Below are 21,701 nucleotides of genomic sequence, written 5' to 3' on the forward strand. Positions count from 1 at the left end.
CCAGGACGTTCTCCCTCCCCATATCTGCGATCTGGCTGGTATTTGCCTAGTAGGGTGGCCTCCCCTTCTGTGAGGTCATTGAATTCTAATAAAAGAGATTCCCGTTTAAGGGGAGGGTCTGTGATGTTGGTGAAACTGTCTATATTCGTCAAGTCGTTTTCCAGAGTGTCATAACGTTATTAATGTAAAAGTGTTGCACTTGAACTCAGTACTGAAGTGCATTCACTGTAGAATTAGGAATTCATATATACTGTGTGCCTTAACTTTATTAAAATAAGATATTTGATAAGAAAACATCCTCACACTATTAAAATGTCTTTACATTAGAAACTAGATTAATTTATGTAAATGTGTGCACTATTGTTTTTGCATTGGTATTCATTATGTAGTTCTTAGTTAAATTTGTATTAGTACATTCAAAGTTGCTTTACATTTATTTAATCTAATTCTGAACCTATTGTACTGAGATTTCTTACTCATTTGCAGTTGTACATGCACATGCTTATTAAATGTTTACACTGGGGTAAACACGTTAAGTTAACATTAGTAGGCCTGTATTTCTTTCTTTATAAAATACTGTTTTCCATTTCTCCTTGCTTGTCTTCTCCTTGCAGGTACGTTCAGGTGGTTTGTTAGTTTGAGAATAGATGTAACACTGTATTAGCGATAGAAAGCCTGATAAGAAAACCTTATGAAGAGCCAGAGCGTTAAATTACACCCTGTATTCGGTATTGGTGCATCGAGTTACAGGTGACCAAGGACGATATCGTTCTCAAAACTGGCCTAGGAGAATCTGCTAATGTTACAGCTCACAACATAAGAATGGAAAGGACAATGGACCCCTGATGGTGTGATCAATTGGTGCTATCCAGAAAAGTTTTGTGGTATTAACTAGTGTTGTCAAAGGTTGATGTGGGCCACTTTTTCCTTGGACTTTGAGAGGTACAGACCTCTATGTTTACCCCATTGATTCTTTGCTGAGAGTGGCTTAGGCTACCACTTAATTCCCTATCCCTAGAAAACTCTTCATTGAGCTTCTGAAATGCTGACACCTTCCCACAACTTCCTGAACTTTTTCCCTTTTGCTGCATTTCCCCAACCTTTTGAGATCCTCTCAGACTTAACCATCCTCTCTAGTTTTAGTCTCTAAATTTGTGGACTTTAGATATTACTCATGTTTAGGAGATAAGATCGAAGACTCTTTTCTGAGCATCAGATTCTGCTGTTAATTCTTTGTATTGCTTGACTGGACTTTTTGTTTGTCTTATACTTATGGACCTGAATTTCTTCAGGAGGTTTGGCTATCCAGTTGTTATTCTGTATCTTTACAGCATGGTATTGAGATTAGCCGGTTTGCTAACTTGTAATAAAACCTATTGACTTTAATTACTGATTCCTTGTCCTTATTGTGTAGCCAAATGGGTTACACTGTTAATTATAAGTGTTTGACCAAGAGCTAACTCCCACCACCTCTCAGTCACATAAAAAAATGAATTGGATAACCAATGCTAAGAGGGTTGGTCCAGCATGGATCAGAGTAAACACTGTTTACATTACCCATTTTTTTACTCATGTTAACTTAATTTCTTAATGTAAGTTTGGTGACTATGAGGGGTTTGATACAGATACAAATTGTCCATAGTAGGGTATTCTGTCAAGAATTCCTGTCATACGAGGGGAGGAAAACGGTAACCAGCGAAAACGGACTACATCTCCCAGGATGCTTAGCGGTTGAGAGGTTATGTAAACAGGAGAGCTGTTACATAACTCAAGGGAAACACGCCCTTATGTAAACAGGAGAGCTGTTACATAACTCAAGGGAAACACGCCCTTATGTAAACAGGAGAGCTGTTACATAACTCAAGGGAAACACGCCCTTATGTAAACAGGAGAGCTGTTACATAACTCAAGGGAAACACGCCCTTATGTAAACAGGAGAGCTGTTACATAACTCAAGGAAAACACGCCCTATAAAGGGAGGAACCGGGAGGTACAAGGCTGTCGGATATTGTGTTTACACCGACGTACCTGCTTCGTGAAGAGCAGTGTTCCGGAGTGGTGCTCCAGTAAGGCAAGAACGGAGGTAGGTCGAGTCGTTACTCCCTGGGCCGTGTCTTGCCCCATCGTCACCTGTGAAGGACCCGGAAGCTCTACCGGTCAACCATTGAGCTTCGCTTTTTGACTCGGCTGAGTCCAAGCGCAGTGGCGCTTTTGCTGGTTGGAGTCGTAACTCCCAGCCCGACCAGAGACACAGGGACTGCCAGCTGTAACGCACACCAGGAGGTGTTTGCCGCGTTACAGACTCGGAAGTCCACAGGATCGATCGAGCGGCTGCTCTCGGTTCAGTCTTCTTGCTTGTGATTGGGGAATCGGTGACGCATCACCAGGAGGTGACTCCGCGTCCCGGTGCAGTCTGAGGAAGAGGTTGAGCGGCTGCTCCCTTCAGGTAGAGACCCCGGCTGGGTGTTTCCCTGACTCCTCGATTCTCCCCAACACTCTTCGTGCCCCTCACAGCCTACCGATTGGCATTGTCGGCCATTTCATTTCTGCCCTCTGTTGGCATACGCCGGGATCGGCGTATATGCAGAGGACGGTTAGGACCATCCGTGCTGTGGGCTGGTAACGTACTTAGCCTGGAGGATTCCAGTGACTATAACTTTTGTTTGTTCTTTGTATTTTATTTGCCTTCATTAAAAGAACTAACCCTTCACAAGTGGTTGCGTCCTCATTGTCGTGTCTGTTAAACGATCCTGAGACGTTCAGGGCGTTACATATTCATTTTGGAAAAGATGTTGAGTATCTTGAGGAACTTGGCTTTCTCTTAACAGTTGTATAACTTTTTAACACTATGTGCAATGAGGGTTTCCTATATATCTGTGGTTGATTGTTAAATTGAACTGGGCTACCTGGGAAGTGTATGGTATGGGGGTCAATGTTTTACATAACACATGGCTGCTACACCTAAGGGAGTTGTATCTGTAATGGCATTAATAATGCTTCATATTATTTTGAGCTATTTTATGCTTACTGTCGGGCCCCTAATGCCACACTAGTTGATGGAGTACTGTATACAAAAGAAGCTTGGGGAACATCATCAGTGATATCATCAAAGATTAAATTTGAGATGCCATCAGTGATGTCTTAAATGATGTCATAGAACATGTTATGAGTGATGTAATAAGTGAGGTCATAAGCAGTGAAGGGTGGGGCACAAATTATAGTTAGCTCTGGTAACTATAACTGGTGATTTGTTTAGTTGTTTTTCCTTTTACAAGTTTATGTTGTCACTGACATATTCACCTAACAGAGTGGGATTAACAAATATATACCCTTTAGTGTGCCAATTCTTCTGCAAAATGGTTTAGCTTGGAATGGCAATAGCAAATTTGCCACTTTTACTGTCCAACACTGTGAGAAATGTAGAGTGGATCATTATAAGGTGCGGTTGTGTAACCTCACCATATAATAATGGTTCAATTCTGTATGAGGTCCAGTCAGGTTTATCTGTAAACCATTAGCTCTGCTTTGGGAAGCTGTGGCACATTGAAGTTAGGTGTTATCAAAAAGAACTCGTGAAAAGGATTAAGAAATAACAAAACAGTGAAGAAGAAGAAAACGCAACACAATCAAAATTTAACATGCAATCATAAATATAGGTTGTATTTTTACCTTTAGAAATACACCTCAATGACAAACATCTGCCAGAGAGTTCTGGCGATATGAATTATAAAGGGAACAATAAATCACTGCTTTTTACTAAATGCAATAAACCTTTGTAATCTATCATGTTCACGGTTTAGGGTTAGCTACAACAAGCAAGTTGAAAACAGCTAGAGGCGCAGTCTTGGGGTGATAGTAAGCCAGTCACAGGGAAGAGACAATCCAGGGTGACAGATACCTGTTGGTTTTAGCAGTCTCCCTTCAAGTTCTGAACCCTATGGTCAAGCCACCATTGAAGTAAATGGAGTGGTCCTGATGCAAGGGATAAGGGATGCTGAAGATGCTCAAAGATGGCAAGGATGCTGAGCCTGTGTGGTTAGTCTTCTTGTGCCCACCCCATGATCCTCGAGATGTGAGGCGTTGGCCTCAGAGAACGATCTCTCATGACATTCAGGGAAGTCCAGCTGTCACAAACTCTTTGCCACAAGTATTAAATCAAGTTTTAAAAGTACATCTCACCAGCATGTTTGTACAAATTATGTTACAATGCTTAAACAACAAGGTATGTTATGTGAGGTCTTTATTGTTATTGTTTTATGTGCTTTAATATTCATACCGGTAATGGGGTTCACTATGTGACTCATTTGTTTGTGCAGGATCTGATGACTCATTTGTTGTTTCCTTTTGGCAGCAGATGTAGATTCTGAAACATGCTCAAATGACCTGCTGACCCTGATGACTCATCTGTTTGTGCTAACTGATGAATTTATTGTTGTTTCCCTTTGTCAACAGGTGTAAGTATTGGAGCATGATTTAGGGCACCGCCTTCTGAGATGGCACCTTTATTTAAAGAGGTTGTGTCTTTTCAGTTGTGCTTGCCATTTGTGTTTGGTTTTGAAAGGAGTGGCCACGTCAAGGAGCCAAACGCTCAAGAGGTTTTCTCGATTTCAGATACCTGTTCCAGTCTTCCTACAGATCAAGGCTGCATGTGTTTCCTGACACCACATTCTGTAACTGCTTTTTTTCAGTCCCTGGTCACTGTCTTCAGATTTTTGGATGAGGTCCCGCCTTCTGACGCTCGAGCAGAAATTCTTCTGGTGAATTGGAAAAAATAGTACTCCGGCAAGGTGGCGAGTTGGGGAACACATTTAGAGATGCACTAGTCTTAGGTGAAGGGAGAGCAACCAATCAAAGCATGAGAAACACATTGGAAACAAACTCCTAGTTCTACCACAGTAGTGTCATGTAGTTCGCACTAATCTGTAAGATCTGAGCATTTGTTGGACAACATAAACTTTGGGTGAGGTGCCTAGACTGATTTCGGGCACCCCCACAGGATAAGTTGGCCTAGAGACCAGCTAGCTCACAGTGCCACCATGAGCCCCCCTAACCCAACCATGGAGCGAATGCTTTCTGGCAACCACTGAGGAGCGATGTCATGGTGGGCCCCCGGAGTGGTCCAAATCTGGATTTAGGACACAATTAAAATCTCCCCCCCATATCTGTGGTAGGCTGGGCAACTTACGGACTAGGGCCAAGAGGTCTTGAAAAAACTGCGGGCAATCGTGATTAGGGCCATACACATTAATCAGTATATAATTCATGCCCCTACATGTACACTTGGATATAACATATCGACCCTCAACATCCGTATGCAATTCCTCTAAAGCAATTTGAGCCTTGGGGTTAATCCAAGTTAGGACTCCCAAAGCATTGGTGGTGAAGTCCGCAGCATGGAGGGTGCCTCGAATTCTACCTCGGGTCAGCAGGAGGTTTGCCATTGGGAGGTGCGTTTCCTGCAGGAACGCCACATCAATGTTATGTCTAGTGAGATATGCCATAGTCTTCCGAATTTTACGTTGATCATTGAGCCCCCTTAACGTTCCAAGTCAAAAGCCTTATTTTATCCTCCATGGGCATTGGAGATGAGAGGAAGAACTCCAGTTATGTTATCCATACATATCCTATTGGTAGTTCCCTCGGGTATTGTGAGATGTCCTTCGCTATTCACAGTGAGTATTGTATGCAAAAACACCATTGCGATTTCGAGGGAAGAAATAAAACTCATTCAAAACAAACATAAAACCCCAGACAGTCCTCCAAACCCCCTCCCACGCCATGCCAACCCAAATTGAGCACAGACAACATTCCCCCAGACGGATGGTTTGGTAGAATGATAAAATGCCACCCTAAAAACTACCCTTAAAAAAACTGCCTGACCTAGAGACCCGAAGATGGGAAGACATGTTACCCCAAACTTTATTCACCATCCGTTGCAAGGTGCAAAGTAGTAGAGGGTAGTCCCCTTTAGAGTTACTTTATGGAAGACAGTCTGATCCCTCTTAGATATGGCCAGAGAGGGGTGGGGACAGGAAGCAGATGGAACCACACCTCTTATAGAAAATGTGACAAACCTTTAAACTCATTTAGGACAGATCTGAGAAATATTGAAAAACAATCTGGAACAAGCTTAGGTAGCCAAGAAAGCACAATATAACAAGAAATCCAAAGAAAGGTCCTTCCAAGTAGGGGATGACTTATTGCTTATGTTAGCCTAATCAGATCATACGCTTTTGGGGCAGCGGTAAGGCCCTTATCAAGTATTAGAGAAGGTCACCCCTGTTATATAACGCATTGAGTTGGATTCACAGAAAAAGACTAATCATATATATCACATTCATCTTTCGAAGAAATGGGACGGAACAGTTTCCTTAATGGTGAGGGTCTCTAGCTCAAACAGTGGAACGCGCTTCCCCTGGATCTCCGGATGGAACAATCTGAAAACATTTTTCGGAAAAAACTGAAGACATGGCTCTTCCAGACATAGAGCTTCTGTATGTTTCTACCTGCTTTTTATCACATCTCATGTAGCATCTTCCGGCCGCAGTGCGGGGACACACTAGCTAGTGTAACCAGGCGCTTTACAAGCTCTTTTATTATTATTAGTAAAAGAACCTTTATATCTCCAGAGTATTGATCCTGATCTTCCAGATCCCCTCAGACAGGAGTTGGCACAGCAACTTCATGTCTGTCAAGAGATCTTTTTCATTACTACCCGGGAAAACCGATATCATAGAACACCTCATCAATACCTTACCTGGGAAAAAAGGTGAGGTTATGACCTTATCGCATACCCAAAGCCAGGAGCACCATCATAGCACAGAAAGTGAATCAGATGTTGCAAATGGGAATTATTGCGCCCTTCTGTAGCGAATGGAACTCCCCAATTGTATTGATTTCCAAACCAGGCGGATCTGTCTGATTTTGTATTGACTTCCGTGAAGTCAACAGAATTTCCCAGTTTGATGCTTATCCACTTCCGCCGAGTAGACAAAATGGTAAAAAGATTAGGTGAGGCCCATATATTAGAACCCTAGACTTATGTAAAGGGTACTGGCAAGTCCCCTTAAGAAAGAGTGACAGAGAAAAAATTGCTTTCTCAACCTGAGGAGGCCTCTATCATTTCAAGGTCCGACCTTTCGGGCTTCACGGAGTCCCTGCAACCTGTCAGCAAATGATGAACGCTATACTCCGCTCTCATGAACAGTACACAGCAGCCTATTTAGATGATATCATCATCTACAGCTCCACGTGAGAACAACATTTACCACACTAACAAGTAGTTATACAAGCTCGAGACAAATGTGGCCTTAAGATTAATCCATCCAAAAGCCTTCTGGCCACAGGCAAAGTAAAATACTCAGGTTGTCTCTTAGGTGAAGGGTACATTAAACCCCAGACAGAAAAAATAGCGGCCATTTCTAGTGTCTCCGTCCCCAAAACAAGAAAATACCTTAGGGCTTTTCTAGGTCTCCTAGGATATTACCGTCACTTTATACCCCGTTTTTCTCAGATCACAACTCCCCTAACTGACTTATTGCGAAACATGAAAACTGAACAGGTATTAAAAACTCCTAATTCAGAGATTCTAGACGCCTTTTATCAACTAAACCAGGTCCTACTCTCTGAACCGATTCTGATCAGTCCTGATTATCAGAAACCCTTCATACTCCAGACTGATGCCTCAGACGTAGGTCTTGGGGTCGTTCTCTCTCAGGTTGACAACAAAGGGATCGAACAACCCATTATATTCATTAGCAGGAAACTCTTCCAGAGAGAGAAAAAATATGCGATTGTGGAAAAGGAGGCTCTTGCCATTAAATGGGCCATCAATACTCTCCCCTACTATCTGGAAGGAAGGGAATTTACACTCTTTACTGATTATGCTCAATTGGAGTGTATATCTCGAAATAAAAGCAACAATGAACACATAATGAGATGGTATTTGGCCCTTCAGCCTTTTCGGTTTCAAGCCATACACAGAAAGGTGTTGAACAAGCAAATGCGGACTATTTGTCCACTTCCCCCAAAGCAGTGTTCTTACTATAAAGAATCTAAGGGAACAGAGATGTGAGGTGGATCGGAACCCATGCCTGCACACTCCTCTACAAAACTCCAAAGACACATCTATGTATAAAAAGGAGTCCTGTCTTTTTAAACATATCACCAATTACTGTCTGGAAGAGAGCCAAAGGCGTTTATCAAGAGAAGTAGAAAAAGAAGCCAGCATCAGTTACCTGGTGCGCATGTCCGGAAGAAAGACACCAGAAGAAGGAAGACACCTGGTTTGCCTGGAGGAGGACCTCGAGAGCGCGGAAGGTAGAGAAGACGTTGGGCCAGCAAAGATGCCACAGATTTGAAAGCCGACATCGAGATGTGGACCGAAGATTGGTGGTTATCCCCGGAGGACGCTGAGAGGCCTGCTGAGTTGCAGTGTAGCAGGTGTGTCCAAATAAGCGAGGGTTGAATGGGTTTTGGCAGGGAGGCGTGATGGAGAGCTCACAGGACGGGCACTTAGGTGTAATATTGAATCGGGTATTGCCAAAGAACCCTTTCACTGTGCCGGCCCTTCATTTTCCCTTTTTTCTTCTTTGCATGTACACGTAGAGTCCCAAAAATTAGGGTAACAGGCGATATCCTGAAGTAATTTTTGCATAAAAAGAGGAAGAGACTCCTGGTGGCCCACAGCACTGGGCTCCGAGCCGACACCCACGGACCACGCACGCAACCTGGGATTCATCCTGGACTCCTCCCTCACGATGACCAAGCAAGTCAACGCCTTCTTGCTTCAACATCCTGCGCATGCTCCGTAAATTCTTCCGATGGATCCCCACCGAAACCAGAAAAACCGTCACCCAGGCCCTCGTCACCAGCTGACTGCACTACGGAAACGCCCTATACGCAGGAACCACATCCAAACTTCAGACACGACTTCAACGCATACAGAACGCCTCCGCCCGACTCATCCTCGACATCCCTCGCCACAGCCACATATCCGCCCACCTGAGAAACCTGCACTGGCTCCCCCTCTGCAAGAGGATCACGTTAGGCTCCACACCCACGCACACAAAGCGCTACACGACAAGGGCCCCGAATACCTCAACAACCGCCTCTCGTTCTACATTCCCCCCCGCCAGCTCCGCTCCACCAGCCTCGCCCTCGCCACCATCCCACGAATTCGCAGAACCACCACCGGAGGAAGATCGTTCTCCTACCTGGCAGCCAAAACATGGAACTCCCTCCCCGCGCACCTACGACTGACCCAGGACCATCTCATCTTCAGAAAACACCTCAAGACCTGGCTATTCGAGCAGTAGCGACACCCCCCCTCCCTTCAGCGCCTTGAGACCCTCACGGGTGAGTAGCACGCTCTATAAATGTATTGATTGATTGATTGATTGAAGAGAGCAAAAGACATCCAAAGTATATATGCTCCCGCCTTTCTATGATTTCAGGTCATTATTTTTTTCTTTTCTTCGCATTAATTCCACTAGTGCTTTAGAAAACAGAATCCAGGGGGAAAAAGTGCATGTTATTTGGAGGAAAAATCTCTAGGGGGTAAGACCTTATCAGAGTGGCGTAAGAAAACCCACTCTTCTGCTTCGTAATTAACTTTTACACAACCAAGGATAAGATGACGGATATCCTAAATAAACCCAGAAGAGAGACAAAATACTTACTGCTGCTGTTTCTCTTTCCTCCGAGACTCTGGGCGCCATACCATCTTGCAGGAGTTCCTAGAAGAAAGAGGAAAGGAGAAGGAAAAATCAGGAACAACCAGACCATACCGTATCTACGAACTATAGCTCATGAAAAACCTATTCATCAGTTTCTTTCCCACTCAGGTTCTCTAATAAACCATCATTGAGACTAAAAAGCCACCTCCTCATTTATACATACGCCTATCCCTCTAACAGGACCTTTAAGGGGTCCATTGGTACCTAAATGTTCAATGCCGTAAACAATTGCAATCCGAGAGAGAAATCCAATACACATTCATGGCTGCAAAGCAGGCAGCAGAAAACAGGTTGGAGGATGAGAAGCCACACATGCCTGAACGATAAGAACCAGTGCTCATTCAGTTCTTGAAGCCGAGGTGTGCCGAAGCAGTTTATCATATGCTCATGGCATTGCAGCCCAGCCAGTGCTTTCTCCATTCTGGGTTGATCTGGGACATCCACTGCAGAGCACAAACATTTAAATCAGAATTCCCACCACGAGTAGAAGGACGAACGGAAGACCTCCAAAACCTTTTCCCAACACAGAGTGTAAGAAAGATGGTATAACTCTGAAAATGGTCTGAAAGGTGCTAACCAGTCCAGAGGCAATACTTTTAAAAAGTGCATATCAGACATATTAAAGATACGATGGACCAGCTACCCAAAATGCAGTGGGAAGATAGTATGAAGTTGCGTCTGTATCTCAGACGAGGACCTTACAACCTGGAGATCAAATGTCTCTATGGCTGATTTTCAAAAAGCATGGTTTCAGTTGTCTCAGAGAATCAAAGCATATGTTGGGAACATTTATTGTCGGCCATAGCAATGCCTTCCTAACTGTGCGGACAGGTGGATACAGTACTTGTGTGCAACAAGTATCTATGGAATTAATTGTCAACAGATAAGCAATGCCTGGTTCCATCCTGCAGCAGCCTTGATCGTTCAGCATCAAGTAATGCCCATTTGAGAGCAACCTGAAAACTGGTCGGATCACGGCAGCTGGAGAACCCTTCAGATAACAGGAGAAGTTCACAACCAAAGCGTTAAAAGCCCCATGAAGTGAAATGTCCTTGCATACGAAGGACCCGCTCAAAACATTTGCACAATCTGAACAACTAAGAAAGACTCCATGTCCCCATTCCTGAATCAAACCTGAATGGTAATTCTCAGTATTCATGCACATAACCTTTCCCTAGCGCTTCATATCTGCCTACTTCGTGGTATTGTAGACAATATTGGAATTGGAAAGTTGTGACAGTTAGGGTAATGTAACCATGGATTATCCAGTCTGTGAATGGTGTCTCAGCCATGCTGAAAGGTAATTGATATGATTCGCCAATGTGCAACCAGGTATACTTTGCATCTCTTCATGCCATCAATATCTGTCTTTTATTTAGATCTTATGCAGAAAACAAAATAATGCTGTTGATATAACGCCATGGCACGTGGCCAGAACGTAATATTTGAAGTGTCCAGCTTAATAATACAATGGCCCGTAGTTGTGATTGTTCATGCGGTATAGCCTGCTGTATTATATCAATTGCAGAAGATACTATGCTGCTCAGTGAATATATCCTGGAGAATAATGTGGTAATTCCATTGTCAACCACATCTAACGTTTTTTCTAAATGAATCCTATCAATCTAGTGCAGTCTCACAGCAGCTTCCTGTTGAGAAACTTTCCACAGTTCGTTGTATATTGCATGCAAGAAGCGCTACTGACGTGGGTTCCGAGACCTAACAAGAAATCCCTGAGATCCAGGTCACCAGAAAGAAGGGACAAGTATTGTTTCACCTGAGAAAGTGTTGAGGTTTTTAGCCAATAAAGGCACACCTTGCAACACTATATGATGTCACCACCCCGATTGTTCTGCTAGTACATATCGCTGGTCAGGCCTATTATTTTAAACCCTTCGGCATTGCCCAGGAATCTAGACTGAAACCCATTAGTGTTCCCAGGTAAAACCAACCATCCCTTCCAATTGGGGTCTGATGAATTGTAAGAGCCATTATATATCAACTGTGCTGTGTGAAATGCTGCCAGTTCTCAAAACGTGAGAATGTGGGAATACGAGGTGTGTTCAAATCTTTCATCTTGGCTATTCCAAGACAGAAAGTTTGTTGCACTGTTTTATTCAGGAACATTATTTGATGTGGTAATAGGCATGCTCTAAACATGCCCTCAGTTTCCTGGACCTGCCAATCTTTTGTACCCCAAACAGATTTTGTATCTATTGCGTCTTTCCAAAAGTCAAAACACTGTACAGACAGCTGGGAAAGAAAGGAAGCAGAGTATATCAGCTTGGTGTTTGTTAGCATATTTTTCTTTGCAGGTGTAGCTGCAAGCCTATAATAAGAGGCCGGGTCTGTTGTTACAAAACCAGAAAAATAGGCAAACTTCTGTGCAAATGCTTTGGAATACCTTTTGGCGGTGCTGGACAGTGTTGCCATTAGGTGAAATAATAAACAGCACGTAGGATACTTGCTTTTTGTAAAAAAAATGGTGACCATAATGTTGATAATAGAACATATCGCCGTAATTAGATGTACCATCATACAATTCATCAGAAGAAAACACAGTTGACTGCTCTAGATCTTCTGGCATGTTATGTACTGTATCAATGTCCCAATCATCTGAGAAATTACTAGAGGTGATGATACAAATTAAGGAAATTTTAAACAAATATAGTATTTGTAAAAGTTTAGTAGGACCGTACACATCATACGATACCCTATCCCACACTATTCCTTCTGGAACTGGACCTGCTGTAATGTTCACCAGAGAAGGTCCCTTTGTTCACAGTGCGATGATGCATGTGGTGTCAATTCCACGTTCACAAGTTGTACTGCAGAGCATTCTGGGAGATAATGTTGGTTCAGAAGCAGGAAAAAGACAGTCACTAAACCAATCCACAGAACCAAGAAAAGTAATGCAATTGTAATCCAAAGGTGTAACCAAGGAGTAACAAAGTACGTATTGTTCAGCCAAAGATAGAGAGCACGCACTTGTGGCTTGAAAGGAAGAGGAGGCGGTGATGGCATCTCAGGTTCAGTTGAATCCGATGCGAAATCGTCATAGTTCACGAAGTAGCCAGACACCTTTTGGTCTATTTTTGGCAGCTCAGCAGGTCTTGAAAAACTTGGAGATGATTCAATCTATTGCATATTCATGTAGATCTTGTAACTTGTTAAATTTGAAACTTGTGTGTCTGTACTAGTTGACTGTACAGTTGTAGTTGTTTCAACAGGAAAGAGAAATAGTTAATTGTTGTTTGCCGTTTCTCGTTGGAGAGGGAAATCTTCTTTAGCTATTAAAGCTTCCATCTGTACTTCCTGAATGGTAGCAAGCGGAGTGCGATAGTTACCCAGGAGCCCACGTGACCTACTGTTGACAATCGACCACATAGCGTGGTTTGATCAGATCAATTGAGGCAAACCTTTTGTCTCGGCGACCAGCAAAGGATTGAAGAAGTACAGTTCTGGTACCTTCGACAGCAAGGACAGGTACAGGCACTGTACGATGGCCCAAAGTCATTCTTGTCCGCAATTTTCTCCTTGACCAGATCCCCCATTCTTCAGGACACAGTCAGGTCTTGATGGTACAACCTTCACTCCTCCAGTGGCGGTGCGTTTTACTTGGACGTTGCTTTGTGTCTCCCGGAATTCATTTAGTTCCTGTAAAACAGCTAAATGTTCATTGATGTCTGCCGCCACTGTGCTGACATGATCGAGGCCTGGGACCCACATTCTCCCTCCAAACAGGATTTCATATGGAGTACAACCAGCCTGGGATTTTCTCTGCATGTTATTGAATGCCCCCTAGACCCTATATAAGTGATGGACCCAAATGCGACCTGAACCTAGTACCCTTGCTGTTAAGGATTGCTTAATGTCCACTTTTTTCCTCTCAACTACCGAATTTCCAACAAGATGATAGGGGGAGGAGTACTGCAAGGTTACACCCAAACATCCCATGGCTTCTTTGGAAGCCTGAGAGCTAAACGGCGGATCCTGGTCGGAATTCAGTGCCTGAATTACGTTTGTTCTGATAAAGACTCACAAATCACTGATAACAGAAAGGTTTTCAAAAACTGTTCTATCCCCTTGATTATCTTTTTTATGCAGTAGCCCCACTTGCGAGGTTCTCACATGTTACGGGCGCATTAGATAGCCTTAAGTTTTCTCCATCAATAAGGCCTCGTTATGAGGCCTGCACAGGAATAACTCTCCTAAAATGCGGCAATCTGCTGCATTGCCATCCCCCTTCTTAACAACACGCGCTCAGCTCCTTCCAATATATGGGTAGACATGCATTTTGGTTTAATACCTTCCACGCTAGGGAGATTGACATTTAACTTGCGTAAGCATACTAGCCTGTTACTCAATCTAGGCCAGGCTCTATGAACTTGACACAAAACTTTTACAGCCATAGGTTACTGATCAACCTTGGCGGACCCACCACGGATATTTGCATTAAAGTGGACCACAGGTTACTAATCAACCATGTCCTTCTTACAATGCACACCTGCGCTAACTGTGAGTAAGTCACTGCCATTTTCAGCTCTGTTTTTAAACTCCTCCTATCCACTTGCTGGAACACTGATCCTAGTGGATCTTTTATGTCTCCTTTCTTCTCTTCCCCCCTTGTAGGAGCCCACAAGGCCCACACTACTAACTTCCAGCCTGAAGCTTTCACGCTGCTACTGGTAATTTACCTTTTAAAGCATTTTGGTTGATACGTTCATGACTGATACACCACCTCATTAACTCCATACCATTATTCATAGGTGCCCACCCCCCTATTTTGGTCCTGATGAAGACCCCGATTTCAAGGCGCGAAGTCAGCTGGTTCTTATAGGGGTCGAAACGTCGACTTTGTTTTCCATTTCTGTATCAAACTTGGATGACAGAGAATGTACATCTGCATCTTTTTGTTATGATTTATCATTCATGCATATGCCAGACATCTGGCAGGATAGGTCGTCATCACTGATTGTTGATGTATATATGCGTACTACCTTTCCCTTGCACATCACCTGCACTTATCCTTGCTATGCACTTATCACTTCACATTGTGTGCACCTGCTTCTCATGAAGATGTAAATGTGAAATACGTTATACTCTATATATTTGATTCATTTCAATTGCTACAATTACATCACAACCATTGTTGGAATGAGTTAATCGGTGGTGTTCTAATCTGTCTACTTTGATCATTTGTTACTCTTCTACGCTTTGTGAATGTTTTCCACTGTGACAGTATTTTATGTACAACAGTTCAGGCGTCAGCCGAACACTGTGGCCATACCTATATGAATCAAGATCATGAATCTACTGCCACCAAGATGTACTTGTGAGCCCCATCAGATTGTAAGGGGCTGCAGTGATCCAAATATACACAAGCCAAAGGCATGTTTGAGATCAATAGAGGTGTCTGTGATGGACATGCTACGGTGGAACCCTTCATCTGCTGGCAGATGTCACAGTTGAAGATAAAGTCCTTGGTCTGTTTTGTAAGACCTGGCCACTAATAGCGCTGCTTCAGTATTGAAACTGTAGCAGTAATCCCTTTATGTGCTTAAGGCAGACCCTCATGTGCAGCTAGTATTAACCCCAATCTACGATCAGTGTTGGGTATGGATTTGTCCGCCACTCTTGGAATCTTAGCAAATGGTATGTGTTGTGTATCTAACTTGTAGGAGTACTTGAGTGAAAAGCCTTTCAACAGATGTGTGTCATTGCGAGCAGCATTGACAGCCGCCATAATGCCTCCGCCTAATCTCGTACTAGAAGAACAAGTTACTTACCTTCGGTAACGCTATTTCTGGTGGACACAGTATCTGCCTGTGGATTCCTCACCTTTTGAACTACCCCTGCATCAGCATTCCACGGAAACGTTTTTCACTGCATCTCCCACGTCGACGAGGATGTCACAAAGGCACGGCTCCGCTCGTGACTCCGTATGACATCACCGGAGCCATAAGACAACCTCGTCGGCGTGCTGACATCAGTTCCACCCATTTGTTCCGTGCCTTTGAGGCGAACGGGTAGACTGACCACATATTGCAAGTATACAAAGTATACAATATATATACAAATATACACAGTATATGAAAGAATAAAAAGGAAAACAGGAAAAGCCAAAGCCAAGACATTACCTAACAATAAGCATCAAAGCAAAGGACATTGAAATACAAAAATGTAATGCACAAAAACCTTTTCGGAACAAATAGGTAGACAACGGGGAGGAGGGTGGGTCAGTCACCTTTTGAATTGTATACCCAAGCAGTCCCTCTCCCAGCGGAGGGTGTCACCAACTTGTACCAAAAAATCCTGCAGCACAGAATGTGCAAAATGACTGTCCCTCCTCACCTCTGAATCCAAGCAATAATGTTTTGCGAAAGTGTGGAGGGAGGCCCATGTTGGAGCCTTACAGATGTCTACCACAGGGACAACTCTAGCCAAAGATGAAAATTAGGACTTTGCCCTAGTAGAATGAGCTCTAAAACTTTCAGGCGGCTCCTTCTTGGCCAAACTTAGCATATCTTGATGCACAAGATGATCCATCTGGAGAGCGTTCTCTTATGGACAGATTTGCCCTTCATACGTCCCACGTAACCAACGAAGAGCTGATCGTCCAACCTCAAGTCCTTGGTTCTGTCCAAGTAGAAGCTGACCGCCCTTCTAGGATCTAAGCGGTGAAGTCTCTCCACCTCCTTTGGAAGAGTGAGGGGGAGGATAGAAAGGGGGTAAAGTGATGGTCTGCCCTAGATGAAAAGGAGTGACCACCTTAGGCAGGAAAGCAACTCTAGTCCTGAGAACCATCTTGTCTGCATAGATGGTTGTAAAAGGAGGCTTAAAACTAAGAGCCTGAAGCTCGCTTACCCTCCTGGCAAAGGTGAAAGCAATTAGATAAACAGTCTTTAATGTGAGAAGCCTCAACGGGCAATTATGAAGTAGCTCAAAAGGAGAACCCATCAGGAATCTCAGAACCAAATTCAAGTCCCACTGAGGCATAATGAAGGGAGTGGGAGGAAATGTATTAGTGAGGCCCTTAATAAACCTCATAACTATAGGAGACTTGAACAACGAAGGCTGGTCAGGCAAAGAAAGTAAGGCTGATAAAGCTGATAAGTAACCCTTAACAGTAGCCACAGCAAAACCTTGCTGGGCCAAGGACAGCGAAAAGCTAAGAACATCAGATAAATGGGCCTTCAAGGGATCAATCGACTTCTCTCCACACCACCTCACAAATCTGGCTCATCTACAGGAATAAATAGATTTGGTGGAGTGTCTTCTGGCCGATAAAATAACATCCACCACATTCGGTGGGAGAGAGAAAGAATTCAGGTTGCGCAGTTCAATCTCCAGGCATGAAGGTGCAGACTCTGGAGGTGGGGGTGTAGAGCCTACCCCAGCAACTGCGAAAGATCTGCCCTGAGAGGGAGACGGAGTGGAGGGTGCGATGAGAGGTGAAGAAGGTCTATGTACCAGACCCTTCTTGGCCAATCCTGAGTGATTAATATGACTTGGGCCTGGTCTTGGCGAATCTTCCTCAGAACTAGAGGAATCAAGAGTATGGAAGGAAACGCATAGAGGAGTAGTGAGCCCCAAGCCAACTGACACATGTCCCCCAAAGCTCCCCGCATCGGATACTGGAGACTGCAGAACAACGGGCCGTGCACATTCTTGTGAGTGGCAAATAGGTCCACCCGAGGAAACCCCCACATCCTGAAGACGTGATGGACCACCTCTGGATGGAGACGCCACTCGTGATCGGCCGAGTACTGCCGACAGACTGTCCGCATGCACATTCAGCACTCTGGCCAGATGATTAGCAATCATGCAAAAATGATTGTCCTGAGCCCAGGACCAGAGTCACAGAGCGTCTCTGCAGAGGAGATATAACCCTACTCCTGCTTGTTGATGTACCACATCGCAGTAGTGTTGTCCATCAGGACCTGAACTGACTGACCGCAAAGGGAGGGAAGAAAGGTCTTGAGAGCCAAACGTATTACCTGCAATTCTATAAGATTGTTGTGAAGCAATCTTTCCTCAGGAGACCAAAGGCCCTTGATCTCCAGATACCCCAGATGAGTTCCCCACCCCAGGGTGGATGTATCCGTTATCACTGTGGCCACCGGTGGAAGAGGCCGAAACAGCTTCCCTTGGGACAAGTTGCCTGAAACAGCCCACCATAAAGAATCCGCCACAGTGTCTCTGGAGATTCTGACTACCTTCCTGAGATGTCCATTGTGCTGAAACCACTGCCTGCAAAGGCACCACTGGAGTGCCCTCATATGCCAGCATGCATGGTCGACCAAAAGTATGCAGAAAGCGGACAGACGTAAGACCTTCAGGACTGGAACTTCTTGAAACAACGGAATCATAGCCTTGATATCTAGGATCTTCTGAGGAGGCGGGAAGGCACAATTCACAGTAGTGTCCTGTAATGCCCCTATGAACAGGTTGTGCTGGGAGGGCACAAGGTTAGATTTGGGTACATTTATAGAAAAACCCAAGTCGAAAAACAGCCAAGCTGTTATCTGCAGATGATGCAGCACCAACTCTGGAGACTTCGCCTTGAGCAGTCAGTCATCCAGATAGGGAAATGCCGGAATCCCCGACCTTCTGAGATGAGCTGCAACCACCGCCATCACCTTTGTGAAGGCTCGTGGTGCAGAAGTACGTCCGAACGGAAGGACCGCAAGTTGGTAGTGTTGGGATCGCACCATAATTGGAGATGCTTCCGATGAGACCTCAGGGTGGGGATGTGGAACTACGCATCCTGCAAATCGATCAACAACATCCAGTCTTTCTGCTGCAGCCCCAGAAGAACCTGAGCAAGAGTGAACATCTTGAACTTCTCCTGCTTGAGGTAAAAATTCAAGACCCTGAGGTCCAGGATCGGTCTCAACTGCCCGTCCTTTTTGGGATCAGGAAATATCGGGAGTAACACCCCGACCCCTTTCCTGCTCCGGAACCAGCTCTATCGCACCTTTCTGAAGCAAGGCCAGCACCTCTTGCTGAAGAAGCAGTAGATGGTGCTCCGAACACCAGCCCTGGTGAGGAGGATAAGAAGGGGGAAACTCATGGAAAGGAAGGGTGTACCCATTTTCAGGCTCAACAACTGAAGATGGAGAGTGCAAAACTTCAGTTAGACTATTCGATCTAACCTCAGCTGTGGGCAACTGCAGATCCAACAGGTCAGCAGTCTACCTGATGACAGCATGATAAGGAGCCACAAGGCATTGCTTTTGGAGAAGAAAGCTCCCGCTCTGGGGAAGTGTCTAATCTACTGGCCTCCTAAAGACCTTCAAAGTCATCCATGGACGCAAGAATTTCCCCCTGTTCAGCTTGTTCCTGCTGTCCCTGGAACAACTCTTCTTCGAGCAGTCTCTGAGCCTCCCTCCTAGAGCGAATCTACGGGAGCGGCGTCAGCAGCGCCAGGCGCGGCGCCGACGTAGAAGAAGGACCCTCGGAAGGTGGATATCAGCGCCGCTCGTAGCCGGGAAGGCATCAGCCCAAAACCACTGGAGACTGCGGTATTGGCGTCGAGAATCTTGGCGCTGGGATTTGCCATGATGATGTCATCGGCATGAAGGGCACGAATGGGGCCTGGGCATATTGTTGGGGGGTGCCCAAATTGTATGCAAGTGGACCCACAGGGCCAGCTGGCCCGCCGGATGGGTCAGCTGCTTCGGCAAACATGACAAACATCGGATTGAGAAAATGCAATGGATCTGCACCCGGACCCGGAAAGGGAGGGTAAGTATCTGGTGCTGCCTATTCTGGATCAGACCGAGGCCAGGAGGCGGGTTGCGGCTGTGGCGCCGGTGACACCAGAGCCGCAGAGGTGAAGCCGGAGGAGCTGGAGACAACTCCCTAGGTGCCAGCGAATCCCTTTGTGCCGGAGAAGTGACAGAAGATGCCTAAGGAGAGGGAGAAGGCGAGATGTCATCTTTCCCATGATGCTGGTTGATTGGAGAGGCTAACCTTGCAGACTTTCCTTTCAAAAACCGACACCGGGATCCATACCTACGCTTCTTTTTGAGCATATTTGATGACCTCCAGTTGTGAGGGGTCGACTTGAACTTGGATCTCTTGGGGCCCCTCTTCTCCTTTCTCGCGCAGGCCATGAATAGCTTCGCTTTTCGCTCCTTGAGGGCCTTCGGATTCATCCTCTGACAAGATGAACATCCCTCGACGTCGTGATCCGACGACAGGCACCACAGGAAATCTTCGTGAGGGTCCGTAATAGACATATGACCCCCACACTCCCAACAAGGCTTGAACCCTGACTTCTTTTGTTTAGCCATCGTCCTGCTACACTAAAGACAGAAACTGCAACAAAGTGATATCCTAAAGGAAAAGGAGACTCACAGAAAAACCATTACGCGCCGACGGCGTGGAAAAAAAGGTAACTGACGTCAGAACACTGGTGAGGTCTTCTTAAGACTTCGGTGACGTCATATGGAGTCTCGAGGGGAGTTGTGCTATTGTGGCGTCCTCGTCGACGTGGGAGGGCTATGAACATTTTTTGGGTGGAATGCTGGCACAGGGGTAGTTCAAAAGTTGAGGAATCCACAGGCAAATGTATCCATCAGAACAAGTGATTGCAGCAGCGGCAGCAGTGAGTACTGTTGCCTTAGCTGCTTCATCAGCCATGGAATTCCCTGCAACATGAACGCCTACATGTTGATAACTCAATGTGTGGATAACATGAGCCCGTGGCAAGCATTCTTTCAGCTTTGCCACCTGTTCCCAAAGCATCTTGTGCTTGATTGTGCAGTCCTTGGAATCTTGAAAGCCTTTCTGGCTCCAATAAGGAAGGTATTCATTATAAGTGTGCGGAATCCATGATCCGTATTTTGTAGTGCCAGTATCAGGGCTCTGAGTTCTGCCAGCTGCCCTGCACAGTCCCCTAGGGACAGTGTGTGTTTTTTCAAGACTGAACTTTCCATCATGCATGAGCCCCTTTAAGAATTGTGCCTGCTGTGGAATATTGCCCCTACAGCAGGCTCAGCAGACCCATCAGTGTAGATGATGTAATCATATTGATCTAGAGGCATTATTTCATTCAGCAAAGGATATTCTTTTTCGTACTCTCAAAAAAAAAAAAAATTTTGTGGATTACAGATTTGATTCTACATTACAAACACAAGTATTTGTAATGTAGAATCAAATCTGTAATTCACATCTGTTGCATTGAGAGAGTTAGCCCACTATATCCATCTTGGATTAAATGCTTTGTCATTTGGAACGCTCGCTTTGGTAACGCACACTAAGGTCGGTACCGGGGTAATGACAATTATGCATTTTGCCTGAGCTAGTGTTCTCTCTCTCTCACTACAGCAGTCTGTACTGCTGCAGGAATTTTCTCAGTGGGTGCACAATGCATTTCAGCATTTGTTTACAAATCTGATTTGTATTCATATGTACTGTATCACCTTCGTTGAACGTGATGTATGTATACCCAGTTGGTCCAGCAACTATGTCGATCACCAGGTTTGTCGTGTTTACACGTGTGTGTAAATGATTGAAAGCTATCATGTCAGCTTGTACAGAATGTAAAATGTTTGTAGGTTCCTGTGACTAATGTGTGATTAAAAAATCATGTCCAATTAAATCGTAGAACAGTTTTACTCGTTCCGCGTAATCCAAAATGTTTGTTCTACCAAAATGTAAAAATCCTAAAATGGATTGCAGTCTTTTCAGAGTTGTTTGAGGTTTTATCAATGCACTTTTTTCAAAAATAATGTGCCACCAGGCGTTTTCCTCCACTTGACAACTCATATCCAAAAACAGGACATTGAGATGGGCAATTTTTGATTTTTTTAAATTAAATTTGTTGCCCAGGAGAGCAAACTCTAGAATTATACAGTCTACTCTGTTCGAGTGTCCCATTAATTCATCAAACATCAGATTAATATCATCTACATAGGACAACGTATCCTCATCAAAATTTTGAAGTAACTCAGT

General features: G+C 44.6%; 1 long non-coding RNA gene across 1 annotated transcript in view; it reads right to left on the minus strand.

Annotated features, from left to right (window-relative positions):
- LOC146856532 (uncharacterized) overlaps nt 1-21,701 on the minus strand; it is a 600,876-nt gene that overhangs the window by 178,121 nt on the left and 401,054 nt on the right. Inside the window, exon 4 of the long non-coding RNA XR_014981508.1 lies at nt 9,681-9,737. This is a non-coding gene — a long non-coding RNA (uncharacterized LOC146856532). The remainder of the gene's footprint in view (nt 1-9,680; nt 9,738-21,701) is intronic.

The sequence above is a fragment of the Triturus cristatus genome, chromosome 4_1 (genome assembly GCF_964204655.1).
Source record: "Triturus cristatus chromosome 4_1, aTriCri1.1, whole genome shotgun sequence".
Lineage (NCBI taxonomy): Eukaryota > Metazoa > Chordata > Amphibia > Caudata > Salamandridae > Triturus > Triturus cristatus.